The sequence below is a fragment of the Eleutherodactylus coqui genome, chromosome 2, assembly GCF_035609145.1.
Source record: "Eleutherodactylus coqui strain aEleCoq1 chromosome 2, aEleCoq1.hap1, whole genome shotgun sequence".
Taxonomy (NCBI): Eukaryota; Metazoa; Chordata; class Amphibia; order Anura; family Eleutherodactylidae; genus Eleutherodactylus; species Eleutherodactylus coqui.
In genome coordinates this window covers 241,827,686-241,840,710 of record NC_089838.1, presented here as the reverse complement: position 1 = coordinate 241,840,710, position 13,025 = coordinate 241,827,686, and the positions used below count along the sequence as shown (strand labels likewise).

Here is a 13,025-nt window from a genome sequence, read left to right as displayed (position 1 = left end):
GACCCTGCTGGAGGCCAGAGGAGCAAAACCTTTAGTGTCCAGTCCGTATCTTCACTACATGTTATACCTCTACATATACATAGGAAATATTCTATCTTCTGTATCTGATAGGGAGGAGGATGACGAGGAAGATGAAGAGGAGGAGTGGGAGGAGGAGTTGGAGACTACAGACGGAGGAGCAATTGGGTAAGTAGTATCCAAAAGCATCCAGATAACATTATACATCCTGCATCTAGATGTACATAGACTTGTAGGAGCCAATCATGGAGCATATATTAATGTGTGAACCCTTGTATTTATCTGGTGGACATGCACTACATAGGTTTTCAATTGGTCAAAATGTTAATTATTCTAACTGGAGCTGTTTTTTTTTATTATAGAGTTTTAACACCTAACATCAAGCTGGCATGGCCGAGCCAAGACATCAAGTATGTTAATAGGAACATTTATATGGCTGGTGCTTTATATAAAGTGTAATAAATTCTGCTATTGTATATGCTGTGAAACATAAATGTTTTTAAAAGATAGATTGTCCAAATGATCCATGATTGTAATCGGAGCTGTATTTTCCATTATAGGTCTGAGCAACATCATGTAAAACTGGCCTGGGCAAGTGAAGAATCCATCATGTAAGTTTATGGAGTAAGCAGAATATATACGAGACAATATCTGTGTATTAAACTGATACCAATATTGTAAATAGTCACGACTTGTTCCCTGCACCTCATTCTATATTTAAACATGACGCATCTAGATATACATAGACGGGTAGGCGCCAGTCATGGAGCATATATTAATGTGTGAACCCCTGTATTTGTCTGGTAGACGTGCTCTATATAGGTTTCCAATTGGTCAAAATGTTAATTATTCTAACTAGAGATGTATTATTTATTGTAGAGTTTTAAGACCTAACATGAATCTGGCACTGCCAAGCCAAGACAACAAGTAAGTTTATAGGAACAAGCAGAATTTACATGGCTGGTGCCTTTATATAAAGTGTAATACATTTTTGTATGTAGTTTGCCCAAATGTTCAATAATTGTAATCAGAACTGTATTTTCCATTATAGGCTTCAGGAACATCAGGTGAAGCAGGCCTGGGCGAGTGAAGAGTCCCTAATGTAAGCTTATGGAATAATCAGAATTTATACAGGATAGTAACTGTGTATAAAACTAATACCAACACTGTGAACCGTCACGGCTGATTCCCTGCATCTCATTCTATATTTCTGGATCTATTAACTAGAACAAGGAGGAGGAGATGGTGGCGGCCAAAATGGTTTAGGAAGGAGAGAAAGACGGATGACAACACGTGAGTAATTTAAAGCCTGTGAAAAAATATTAAAATTACACTTTTTAATCCCCTGATATGTTGGCCCCAGCTTCATGATGACCTTCAGTCATGTAATATCCTTCAGGTCATACAATTGTCACATGACCTAAACTGTTTCCCTAAAGAAAAGAAATTGAGCCAGTTTTCACGGGGGTTCCAAAAGTCGCCATGAAGCCCTCTTCTTGTTCTCCTCTTGTTTCTTGTCCTTATATCACTATTAATATTTAAAGGGGTTACTGGACAAACCCTTTTCAATATGATTCCCTGAGTGGAAATAATAAACAGAGATAAACCAAATCTTTCGTGATACAGCGCTGCAGCCCGTTGCTGTCCTGGGGTTTGCTGTAACAGATGATATTACAGGAAATCACGTGACCGCTGCAGCCAATGAGAGCAGAAGTCACCTGATTTCCATCTGTCACAGGAATCACCAGAACCACAGTGGGCTACAGCACTGGATCCCGGGGGCTAAGTATATCTGTTTATTATTGTCACAGAGAGGGTCCTGTTGAAAAGAGGGTTTCCAGTAACCCAAGAACAACTTAAACAGGATATTTATTTCAGCTATCTTTACATTTTTCTCCAATAGCAAAAGCAGCAGCCATATAAAAGGCGGAAAACTAGCAAGGTAAGATATATTCATCATTAATGTTATTTTCCCTTGGGGCTCATGCTTGACTTCTCATTTGCATTTCCCTATGTACAGATTGCAGGTAAGAGTAACACAGAGATAAGTAATGATCTGGACAGGGACCAATTCAAGGAAGACATAGGTGGCCTCCTAACATCCCTCCTATATGCACCAAATCCAGGGAGACCCTCAAAGCCATCATTAGTTATATTTCCCTACTATATAAAGCCCCATTGGACAGCTGTGTAGGGCTGCTCTAGATACTCACTATGTCATGTCGGAGTTGTGTTGTATTTATCACATACAGATATGAATCTAATACTTGGGGGAAATCCTATAATTCTGGCTTCTATACCCTTTGAACCCTCCGGCCCTTCATCTTCCAGTTTTCATGGATCACCATTGTCACCATTAGACGTGTTTCTTTTCATAAGAGGCTCACACTTGTTTTTCTTCCTTCTTTAGATTCTTCAGAGCAGTATTCTGCTGCACCGTGAAGACATCGGACTAAAGAGGCACCGCTAAATAAGACGCCCTAGTCCTCCGAGCCAGTGACCTTTTCAATTAAGTGTCCCACTGCGTGCTTACCATTCTCCAAAGCTGATCCGGGCACGTCTTCCCGTCTTCGTCTGCTCCCGATGCCAGAGTCCTGAACCGCTCCCACTGAAAACGAGAGAGAGTATCTGCAATTGAGCTATCAACCCCTGGCTAGTGGATCGCTACCAACCATACATTTAATGACAAGGCTTCCAATACCATATAACGCAAAGGATTCACTTATGGTGGTGAGGAAGCAGTTAGCGAATTGATGACCTGAACTATGCTCATTTTGTCGCACAAGAACCTAATTTTCTTGTTCTTAAAACGGTCACCCCCCACAGCGACACTGCCATGACTATCGGAAACAATTCCAATAGTACCAGGTTCCGAACCAACCCGCTCTCCCTCCATGCTTTAGGCCAACTCCACACACACCACTGGCCCTGAAAGTAGGCCCCAAAACCTGAACTGCTTGCCGCATCCGTAAACAGCTCCAAGTTTACGTTTTCCTCATTCATCACTACTGACCGCCCATTATATTTTTTTTAAAAGGAGGCCCAGACCGCCAAATCGCCTTTATGGCTCCTTCCTAAACGAATTAAATGATGCGGCGCCTTCACTCCAATCGTAGCTGCTGCCAACCTCCTGCAAAAACCTCTCCCCATTGGCATTATTCGGCAAGCAAAATTAAGCTTCCCTAATAATGGCTGCTAATCACGTAGTGTGATTTTTGTCAAACCCCTAGCCTTCTCCACTTCTGCCTTCAAATCCTTCAGTTTCTCCTCTGGCAGCCTGCATTCCATTGACACCGTGTCAATGGTAATGCCCAAAAAACTCAGATATGTCATGGAACCTTCCGTCTTCTCAGGCGCCAATGGCACCCCAAAATGACGAGCGACCCACTGTAACGTCCCCAACAAAACTGTACATGTGAACGCCCGCCTGGGCCCACACACAGAAAATCATTTAGATAATGGATGACCGATTGAATTCCTGCGGTATTCCTGACCACCCATTCCAGAAAAAAACTAAAGGCTTCGAAGTATGCACATGAGATGGAGTAGCCCATGGGCAAACATCGATCTGCCAAATTATATATCCCCCTCCCTATCAACCTAATACTCCCCGGTGCCACCCGGAGTAACCATAAAGCTGATTCAATGTTGAATTTTGCTAACTGTGATTCCTTCCTGTATTTTCATACCCAATTGACCGCAGTGTCATTTTAAGTATATACCACAGAGCAAATCTCTTGATCTATACCATCATTAACTGATTCCCATTTTGGATAGAAAAGGTGATGAATCAACCAAAATTTATTCGGTTCTTTTTTAGGGACCATTCCCAGGGGTGACCCTATAAAAAACCTCCACAAGAGGCTCCTTAAAAGGTCTCGCCTTGCGACCCAAACAAACCTGCTTTTCTAGCTTTTCTGTTACCACTGCTGGGCACCGGCTGCAGGTTCTTAGTTGAAAAGGGGACACTATGAACTGGGGACAGAATTTTAAAACCATCCCGAAAACCTGCCTGTAGCAACCTAGCTGTTTCCTTGTCAGGGTACCTACTTAGGAACAGTACTATCTGCCGACCTCTGTCCTCCATCTTTAACCACTTGACCAGCACCTCCCCTGACATCCTGGCCTGTCAGCACCTCTGACCTCCGTGGCCAGTGTCTGTTCTGGGGCTGCTCCCTCACAGGTTCATCGCCTGGTGAGCAGCCCTGCTCGCCTTCTCCGCTCCTAGGATGCAGTCCAGTACTAGGCCCTGCTCCCCTTTCAGCACAGGGCCTAGCACAAGATGCTGCTCCATGCCGCCGGGCAGGATTCCTCCCGGGTCTGCTCTTTCCTCTTGTCAGAGGTCCAGGAGAGAGCCTGCTCTGAGCTGCACAGTGCTGTTCCAGCTAATGAAGATCATTATGAAGTCGAGCAGCTCTAGAGGGCTTCCAGCCTTTAGCAAGGACCAATGATCTATCTACTGTGCCTAAGAGGATTGAAGCTACCATCAGTGGTCAGATGCCGAGGATCCACTAATATTGGGAATCGGAGGAGAAACAAGCAGTGACAAGGTTTTCCCACTCCTCTTCCATCTTGCTTAGGATTGAGCAGAGGCGGCCACGACATTGCAGCAACGGAAATTTTATTAACTTGGCAAGCAGACATCCTCCTAGGGTCAGGCTGGATCTCCAGACGGTGCTAAGCAGTCGCTGAAGACAAGGCTTCCCAGTATTTCTCCTGCACACTGGGATTCCGACGTCTCTAATGATAACAGGCATACTTATAAGCTTCGCTGGCTCTTTTACTGCCTCATCAAAACCGATCCTTCCTGGTAAAGCCTTTAATATTTACTGCTCTTTACCTAAAGACAACGGACCCTCCCAAGATCGGGGACAGCACCATCCACCAATCACAGCACCGCCTCCTGGGAGCGGAAAACTTATAAACAACCGAGGCGTCACTCAACAATAATCCGATACAACGTGTGGTCCTGCGTCATCCGGCCATCATTTCAGCTTTAGCTGCTTTATTGATGTATTTCATAAATTCAAGCACATAGTTTGTATCGCTCCCGGACGGTGGGATGGCTGTGGACTTTCCCCTGTGATCCTGTATGTCTTGGATAGAAATGCAGTTGTATTAATAACCAATAAAAGATTTTCAATCAAAACTTCTGCTTGTTCAGGTTGACAGCTTTGAGAAGTGTTATCCTCAGTGTGTGACGGCATCTGTAATAAACCTCCTGAACTCTGCCTCAGGGCTCCCACCCAATGGCGTTTTTTTCTCCACTGCGATTCTAAAGTTAAAGTCTCGCATCGCAGTGCGAGAAAAACGCAGGCAGATATCCCAAAATCGCTGGGATATCGCTGCCACATCGCCAGTCTTTTCAATGGGGCCAGCGGCAGCAGCGCTAGCCACATTGAAAAGATATGGAGAATGCCGCGGACTTCTGTCAAAGCTGTGGCAGGAGTTCCCTTCATGACCGCGGGGATGAAGGAACCCTCTGTCACAGCTGTGACAGCTAGCTATGAATAGCTAAGATATTGCTATTCATGAAAGAATAGCTAAGAGCTATCTGCCATTGGCTGAGCGCTCAGCCAATAGCTAAGCAGTAGCTGCTATTGGCTGAGCCCTCAGCCAATCTGCACAGCCCTTTCAGGACGCGGGGATTTTTAAATCCCCGTCTGCTGAAAGAGCTCAGTAGCAGTGACGGGGAGCCAGCCGGAGGATGCGGCTGACAGCAGGAGAGGTGAGTAACTTTTTTATTATTTTTTTAACCACTTTTTTATGATTATCGGGGAAGGGCTTATATTTCAAGCCCTTCTCCGATAATCATTCTGCAGGGCTTGTCAGAAACCACTGCTTTCAATGGGATCGGCAGCAGTGCCAATCCCATTGAAAGCAATGGGATAGCATGCCGCTGATTTCTGCCACAGCTGTCACAGCTGTGACAGAGGATTGCTTCATCCCCGCGGTCCCCGCAGGGATGTAGGAAACTCCTGCCACAGCTGAGGCAGAAGTCCGCGGCATTCTCCATATCTTTTCAATGGGGCTAGCGCTGCTGCCGCTGGCCCAATTGGAAAGACTGTCGCAGCGATATTGCTGTGATTTTCTTGCACTGCTCTGCGAGAGTTTTCACTTACTTTGGAGAAAAAAACGCTAATGGGTGGGAGCCCTCAGTGTGCTTGGACTAGACCACAGCAGAACAGGTGAAACCACTGGTGGCACCTGATCTAGGAGTGCGCCCCCCACCTCCTGCAGAGCCTAGTGCAGTACACTCACTGCTCTACATACAGATACAGTAGTCAGCAGTCTGTACATCCATTGCTACTATCTATGTATATACGCATGGGCTGGCAGAGATGATATCTCATTGACAGACTGGCAGGTATTCTCCCTCTCCGGGCCTCCCTTCACAATGATGCTTCGGGTGTAGCCATCACCCGTTATCTTGCAGTTGGATGCCCATGCCTCTGGCCTGACGCTGCTTGAGCGTGTATTGCAGACTAGCAGAGCTAAAAGGGCCACTAGTCCAAGGCAAAAGCCAGGCAGCAGGCTACTATCAAAGCAAAGGTATGTGCGTCCCCTCCTACAGGAGAATTAAACTAAATTCATTCTTAAATTTCTGTCATTTTTTCCCCTCCTTGGGTAACTATAACCTGCAGCATGTCCTAATAGCTGCAGACCTTCAGGACCTGCAGTCTTCCTACAGATTGCTTTGTACAGTGGAAACAGGGTAGCACGCAAATGCAGCCACCTTTCCATTGAAGTGCATGGAGAATGCAGTGTGTGCACATTATGAATTTAGGGCCAATGCAATAGAGTTTTCCTTTGACATTGTATGCTTGGGATCAGGGCTGTAACTAAAGGCTCAGGCGCCTGGGTGGAAAAGTTCAGTTTGAGTCGTCCCCCCCCCCCCCCTTCCCACCTGTACGTGTAACTGTACCGATATCTAAACCATGCTCATACCTAAACATGACTCATTTCCTGGACTATATGAAATTATGTACATACATAATTGTATATAGCAGATACCTATGAATTGTATATAGGAGATACTAATGAACAAATTAGAGGTCAATGGAGGGGCCGCAAAAACTATTTCAGGGACCTAGGATCCAAGCTTAGGGCGAGGACCTCCAAGGTGGTTTTCTCGTAAATACTACATTCACCACAAGCCACACTAGAAAAGCAACAGGATCTTAGGGAGGTGAATAAGTGGCTCTGGAGTTGGTGTAGGAAGGAGGAGTTTGGGTTCCTGGAGAACTGGGCTGACTTTTCCGTCGGCTACAGGCTCTACCATAGGGATGGGCTGCATCTCAATAGGGAGGGTGCAGGTGTGATGGGGCAGAAGATGGCTAGAAGGTTGGAGGAGTGTTTAGACTAGGGACCGGAGGGGGGGGGGGGGGAGAACATCAAGAGAAAAAGAGAGGTAGATAGTGTAGACCGCGACCTGGGACCGGTCAGGATAGCTAATAGGACCAGGCAGAACAATAAAAATAAAGTATAACAACCACCGTATAAATTGTATGGCAACAAATGCAAGAAGTCTGATCAGTAAAGTGGGTAAGCTTGAAGTGAGAATGTCTGAAGAAAATTACGATATAGTGGGAATAACGGAAACATGGCTTGATGATAAGTGCAATTGAGCGGTGAACTTACAGGGTTACAAACTTTTCAGAAGAAACTGTGGCAACCAGAAAGGGGGAGGGGTATGTCTGTATGTTAAGTTGTACCTAATGCCGAAGCTACAAAAAGATATAGGTGCAGGAGATGAACATGTGGAATCTCTGTGGGTAGAAATACAGAGAGCAAAGAATAACAAAATCCTAATAGGCGTTTTCTCTAGGCCACCAAAAGCAACAGAAGAAACTGAAAAATTATTATTATTAAAGGGGTTTTGTCCATAAAATCTGTAATTTGTTTCAATAAATCTGCCCTGCCCAGCACAGGCTCTTGTCAACAACACATACAAAACATTTTTTCCAGAAGTAGTACTTACCTGTGCTCCATTTTTCACCTTCATGCTTTGGTTACATCTTCAGCTCCTCCCGCTAGAAGGTCATCTCCCGGCACCCCTTGCTGTGAAACTCTAGTGAAACTCTGTGTAATTCTGTTGGAGAAAGAACACATCTTGAACTCATTACTCAGATTATCCTTTTCAATCCATGTTTGTATCCTGGGGAAAAAGAAACAGGCCCTGAGTACAGAAAAAGTACAGTAAAATACGCCAACACACATGCAAATCAGCCTCACACGAGAGCATTTGCGTACGCAAGATCTGCCCTTGCAATGTGCAGCAAATAGAACCCATTGACTTCAATGGGTTCCTTCACATGTGGTGTTTTTCCACGAGCATTTCGAGTATGGGGAAAAATCAAGTGATATGTTCTATTATTCTGCGTAATTGCGCTCGGAAATCCACTATTTGCTCAAATTCGTGCAGTGAACTGTGCAATTTCGTAGGCTTAAACGAAAACACCAGGATCTACAAGGTCAGGTGACCCGTGGCTACCGACTCAGTTGACCTGCATGCCAAGTAGGCTGACCCACCTACTAATTAGGCCGTCCTGCCTACTGAAATATGGCACTGCTAGGACGGCGCTAATGAAAGCAGCCCTGGCAGTGCAATAAAGTACAGCATATACATTCCACTATAGCGGGCAAACATGTGCTTACACCCGTGTACGGCTGCCCTCAGAGACAAAACTTTGTGCAACAGTGTGCACAGTTTTGCTTACATCTCTGTGAAGTTGGTCTTATTTTTATACACACACACACACACACACTTGCTTATATGCATGAACATACATTTTCCTCCCAAAAATCCATACCCTAGAAGAAGTTGTCAGATGGAATGAAACTTTCCCTAATATTGTAATCACTAACTTATATCAATGCTATAATCACACAGAGCAAAAGGTTAATCTATTATGAAAAACTGACCCCTTAAAGGAAGGCTCTAGTACCCTGTTGTACCGCCTCTAGCTTGAATACAAGATGTGATATGGGCAGGCATGGGGGCTCTAGTACCCTGTTGGTACTAGGTATCCTCTAGCTTGTATACAAGATGTGATACTGGGGGGCATGGAGGCTCTACTACCCTGTTGTACCACCTCTATGTTAGATACAATATGTGATATGGCCAGGCGCGGAAGCTCTAGTACCCTGTTGTACTGCCTCTAGCTTGGATACAAGATGTGATATGGGTGGGCATGGAGGTTCTGGTACCCTGTTGGGCCACCTCTAGCTTGGATACAAGATGTGATACAGGGGGCATAGAGGCTCTAGTACCCTGTTGTATCACCTCTAGCTTGTATACAATATGTAATACATGAGGCATGGGGGTTCTAGTACCCTGTTGGGCAGCCTCTAGCTTGGATACAAGATGTGATACAGGTGGGCATGGAAGCTCTAGTACCCTGTTGTACCCCCTCTAACTTGGATGTAAGATGTGATACGTGGGGGCATGGAGGCTCTAGTACTCTGTTCTACTGCCTCAAGCTTGTATAAAAGATGTGATATGGGTGGCATGTAGGCTCTAGTGCTCTGTTGTATCACCTCTAGTTTAGATACAAAATGTGATAGGGGAGAGCAAGGAGACTCTAGTACCCTGTTGTACCACCTCTAGCTTGGATACAAGATGTGATACAGGCGGGCATGGAGGCATACAGGTTCTGTATGGTATCCTGCGGCATATTGCTCCACATCTGCTGTAATTGAGTCTCTAGATCGTACAAACTCGTAGGCTGTGTTTCAGTTGGCATCCCAAATGGTCCTGCACATGTTCTTTTGGTGATACTACTAGCGACTGAGCTGTCATTGTCCGTTGTACCACTACTAGGGGTGACCGACTGTCGCATGTGATGTCCCCAGACCATCACACCAGCAGGGGGCAGTGTGCCACTCCATAGCAAAGGCTGTATTGAGGCGCTCACCCCGAGGTCTCTAGACAAGAACACGGCCCAAACTTAGCCTAGATTCATTGCTGACACTTGGGGGACAGGATAATGGCACTCTGACACTTGCGGTACATCATAATGGCACGCTGACACTTGGGGGACAGGATAATGGCACGCTTACACTTGCAGTACATCATAATGACACGCTGACACTTGGGGGACAGTTGTAGGACACGCTGATACTTGAGGGACAGTTATAGGACACGTTGATACTTGAGGGACAGTTATAGGACACGTTGATACTTGAGGGACAGTTATAGGACACGTTGATACTTGAGGGACAGTTATAGGACACGTTGATACTTGAGGGACAGTTATAGGACACACTGACACTTGGGGGACAGGATAACAACATGCTGATACTTGAGGGACAGTTATAGGACACGCTGATACTTGAGGGACAGCTATAGGACACGCTGATACTTGAGGGACAGCTATAGGACACGCTGATACTTGAGGGACAGCTATAGGACACGCTGATACTTGAGGGACAGCTATAGGACACGCTGATACTTGAGGGACAGCTATAGGACACGCTGATACTTGAGGGACAGCTATAGGACACGCTGATACTTGAGGGACAGCTATAGGACACGCTGATACTTGAGGGACAGCTATAGGACACGCTGATACTTGAGGGACAGCTATAGGACACGCTGATACTTGAGGGACAGCTATAGGACACGCTGATACTTGAGGGACAGCTATAGGACACGCTGACACCTGGGGGACAGGATAATGGCATGCTAACACTTGTGGTAGATCATAATAACACAGACACTTGGGAGACAGAATAATGGCAAGCTGACAATAGCAGGCAGTGTAGTCCTTTACATCTTTGGCGATGTTACATTCAGTATATGCTGTTCATTCTCTTTGGCTGATTTTACACAAAAATATCAATATTTACAAATGATTGAATCAGTGAACTGTAGATTTAACTGGAGCAATCAATGCCAGTCAGCGAGGGAAAAGGGGTGACAGCATGGTAGTCTTGAAGAAAGTAGTCACACCAACAGCACAGGAATTATCCCTATAAGGGCAGGTTCCAATAGACGATGCAGCAGCCAATGGACCAAAGATAGAGTGGCAGCATCAAATGGTGCAAAATTTCAAAAGAGTTTTATTCTCCTCAAGACAAGATAAAAAGTAACGACGTTTCGACCCACCAATGGGTCTTTGTCAAGCTTATGCCGGGACCCATGTCGTCAAGGACATGGGGATGGCGAAATCCATAGAGGAGGTTAAGAGGACTAAAATGTTAAGGGGACTAAATGTCTTTCTAGAGTGCTATGATATTACAGGATATAGACATTAGGTGACCAGTGGGGTTGTTGATCTCAAACATTGATCCAGGGATTACTCTGGCTGCCATTATGTAGTCGGGAAGGAATTTTTTTCCTCCAAATGAGCTAAATTGGCTTGTTGTTTTTTTTTTTCCTTCCTCTGGACCAACAAGGGGAAGTTAAAACAGGCTGATCTAGATGGACATTGTCTTCATTTAGCCTAAAATACTATGTTACACAAGGGAGTGTGATATCGGCTCCAGAAACTCGGAGTAATATCGTGCATGGCAAATGTGCAAGTGTGTTTACGAGTGCGATTCACTTTGTGAGAACAACACAATGCGGTACACACACGTACACACACACACACACACACGTACACACACACACGTACACACACACACGTACACACACGAGGGATTAGCGTCAGGATAAGGTAGCAGCCTGGGCATCAACAGCCAGAGACAGTGACACAAGGAGTAAAGTTCATAGACCAGGCTTTGCCTGGGTTTATTTCAGCAAAATAAAGCAAAACAGGCCTTAACTCCAGGCCAACATAAATTAACACCTGCTCGTCTGAGCACTCACTATACACAGATCATTCCTAGCTACTCACTGAAAAGCACCACTTGCTGCGCACAGCCAGTCTGGTCCTCAGACCTGCAGAGGTCTCACCACACTCTCTCCCAGACCTGCAGACCCAGCTTTTTATGAGGCCTGATACCAGCCTCACCTGGTACGTGGGAGTGGCCATCCCACCCTTCACTTTGACCACTCCAGGAAAAGCCGTCCCGGACTATGCGGCTTGGAGCCACTACATTAACTACAACGTGTCAGTAACTTAGTGTTACTGACACACAAATGCTGGCTTCCTCCACCGAGCCCAGGCTGCTCGGTGACACGTATCTGCCCACGTACTCCCTAACGCCACATACGAGAGCATCCTAGGCGAAACATATCTGCCCTCCAGCACTTTGCCAGTCACTGTCTCACATACCCTTCTTCTCTGTTCGAGCCTGTGGGGTCGGACACTTTTAGCTGCCATGCAATGCGTCCTTGACAAGGCATCGTCATTGCCCTGTAGCTTTCCTGCTCTGTGTTCTACAGAGAAACTAAAGTTTTGTCGGGTCAGGAACCACCTAGTGACTCTAGCGTTTCTCTCTTTTGCCTGTGACATCCAAGTTAAGGGAGAGTGGTCTGTGATTAGCCTGAAGTGCCGACCTAGAAGGTAGTACTTTAGGGATTCAAGGGCCCATTTGATGGCTAAGCACACCCGCTCAACTATACTGTAATTTCTTTCTGGTGGCATGAGCTTCCTGCTCAGATATATAACGGGATGTTCCGCTCCCTCTACTTCTTGGGACAGAACTGCTCCCAGTCCCACGTCGGACGCGTCTGTTTGGACAATAAATTCTCTTTTAAAATTAGGTGTGACCAACACTGGAAGTCTACAGAGTGCCTATTGTAACTCTTGGAACGCCTTTTCTGCGTCAGGGTTCCACTTGACCATGACCGACTTACTGTTCTTGGTCAAGTCTGTTAGGGGTACTGCTATGCTAGCAAAGTTTGGCATGAACCACCGATAGTACCCTACAATTCCTAAAAAGGCTCTCACCTGCTTTTTAGTTGTGGGTTGTGGCCAGTCTTGAACGGCTTCAATTTTATTGACCTGGAGTTTTATAATACCCCTACCTATTATATACCCCAGGTACCGTGCTTCTTCAAGACCCAAGGCACACTTCTTTGGGTTTGCTGTGAGCCCCGCTTTTCTAAGGGAACT

At 45.7% G+C, this 13,025-nt stretch overlaps 1 long non-coding RNA gene across 1 annotated transcript in view; it reads right to left on the bottom strand.

The window, feature by feature from the left end:
- Nucleotides 1-8,126, bottom strand: part of LOC136610773 (uncharacterized) — a 44,823-nt gene extending 36,697 nt beyond the window's left edge. Inside the window, exons 1-2 of the long non-coding RNA XR_010790162.1 lie at nt 8,000-8,126; nt 2,552-2,626 (exon numbers count right to left, since the gene is read on the bottom strand). This is a non-coding gene — a long non-coding RNA (uncharacterized lncRNA). The remainder of the gene's footprint in view (nt 1-2,551; nt 2,627-7,999) is intronic.
- Between the last annotated feature and the right edge of the window lie 4,899 nt (nt 8,127-13,025).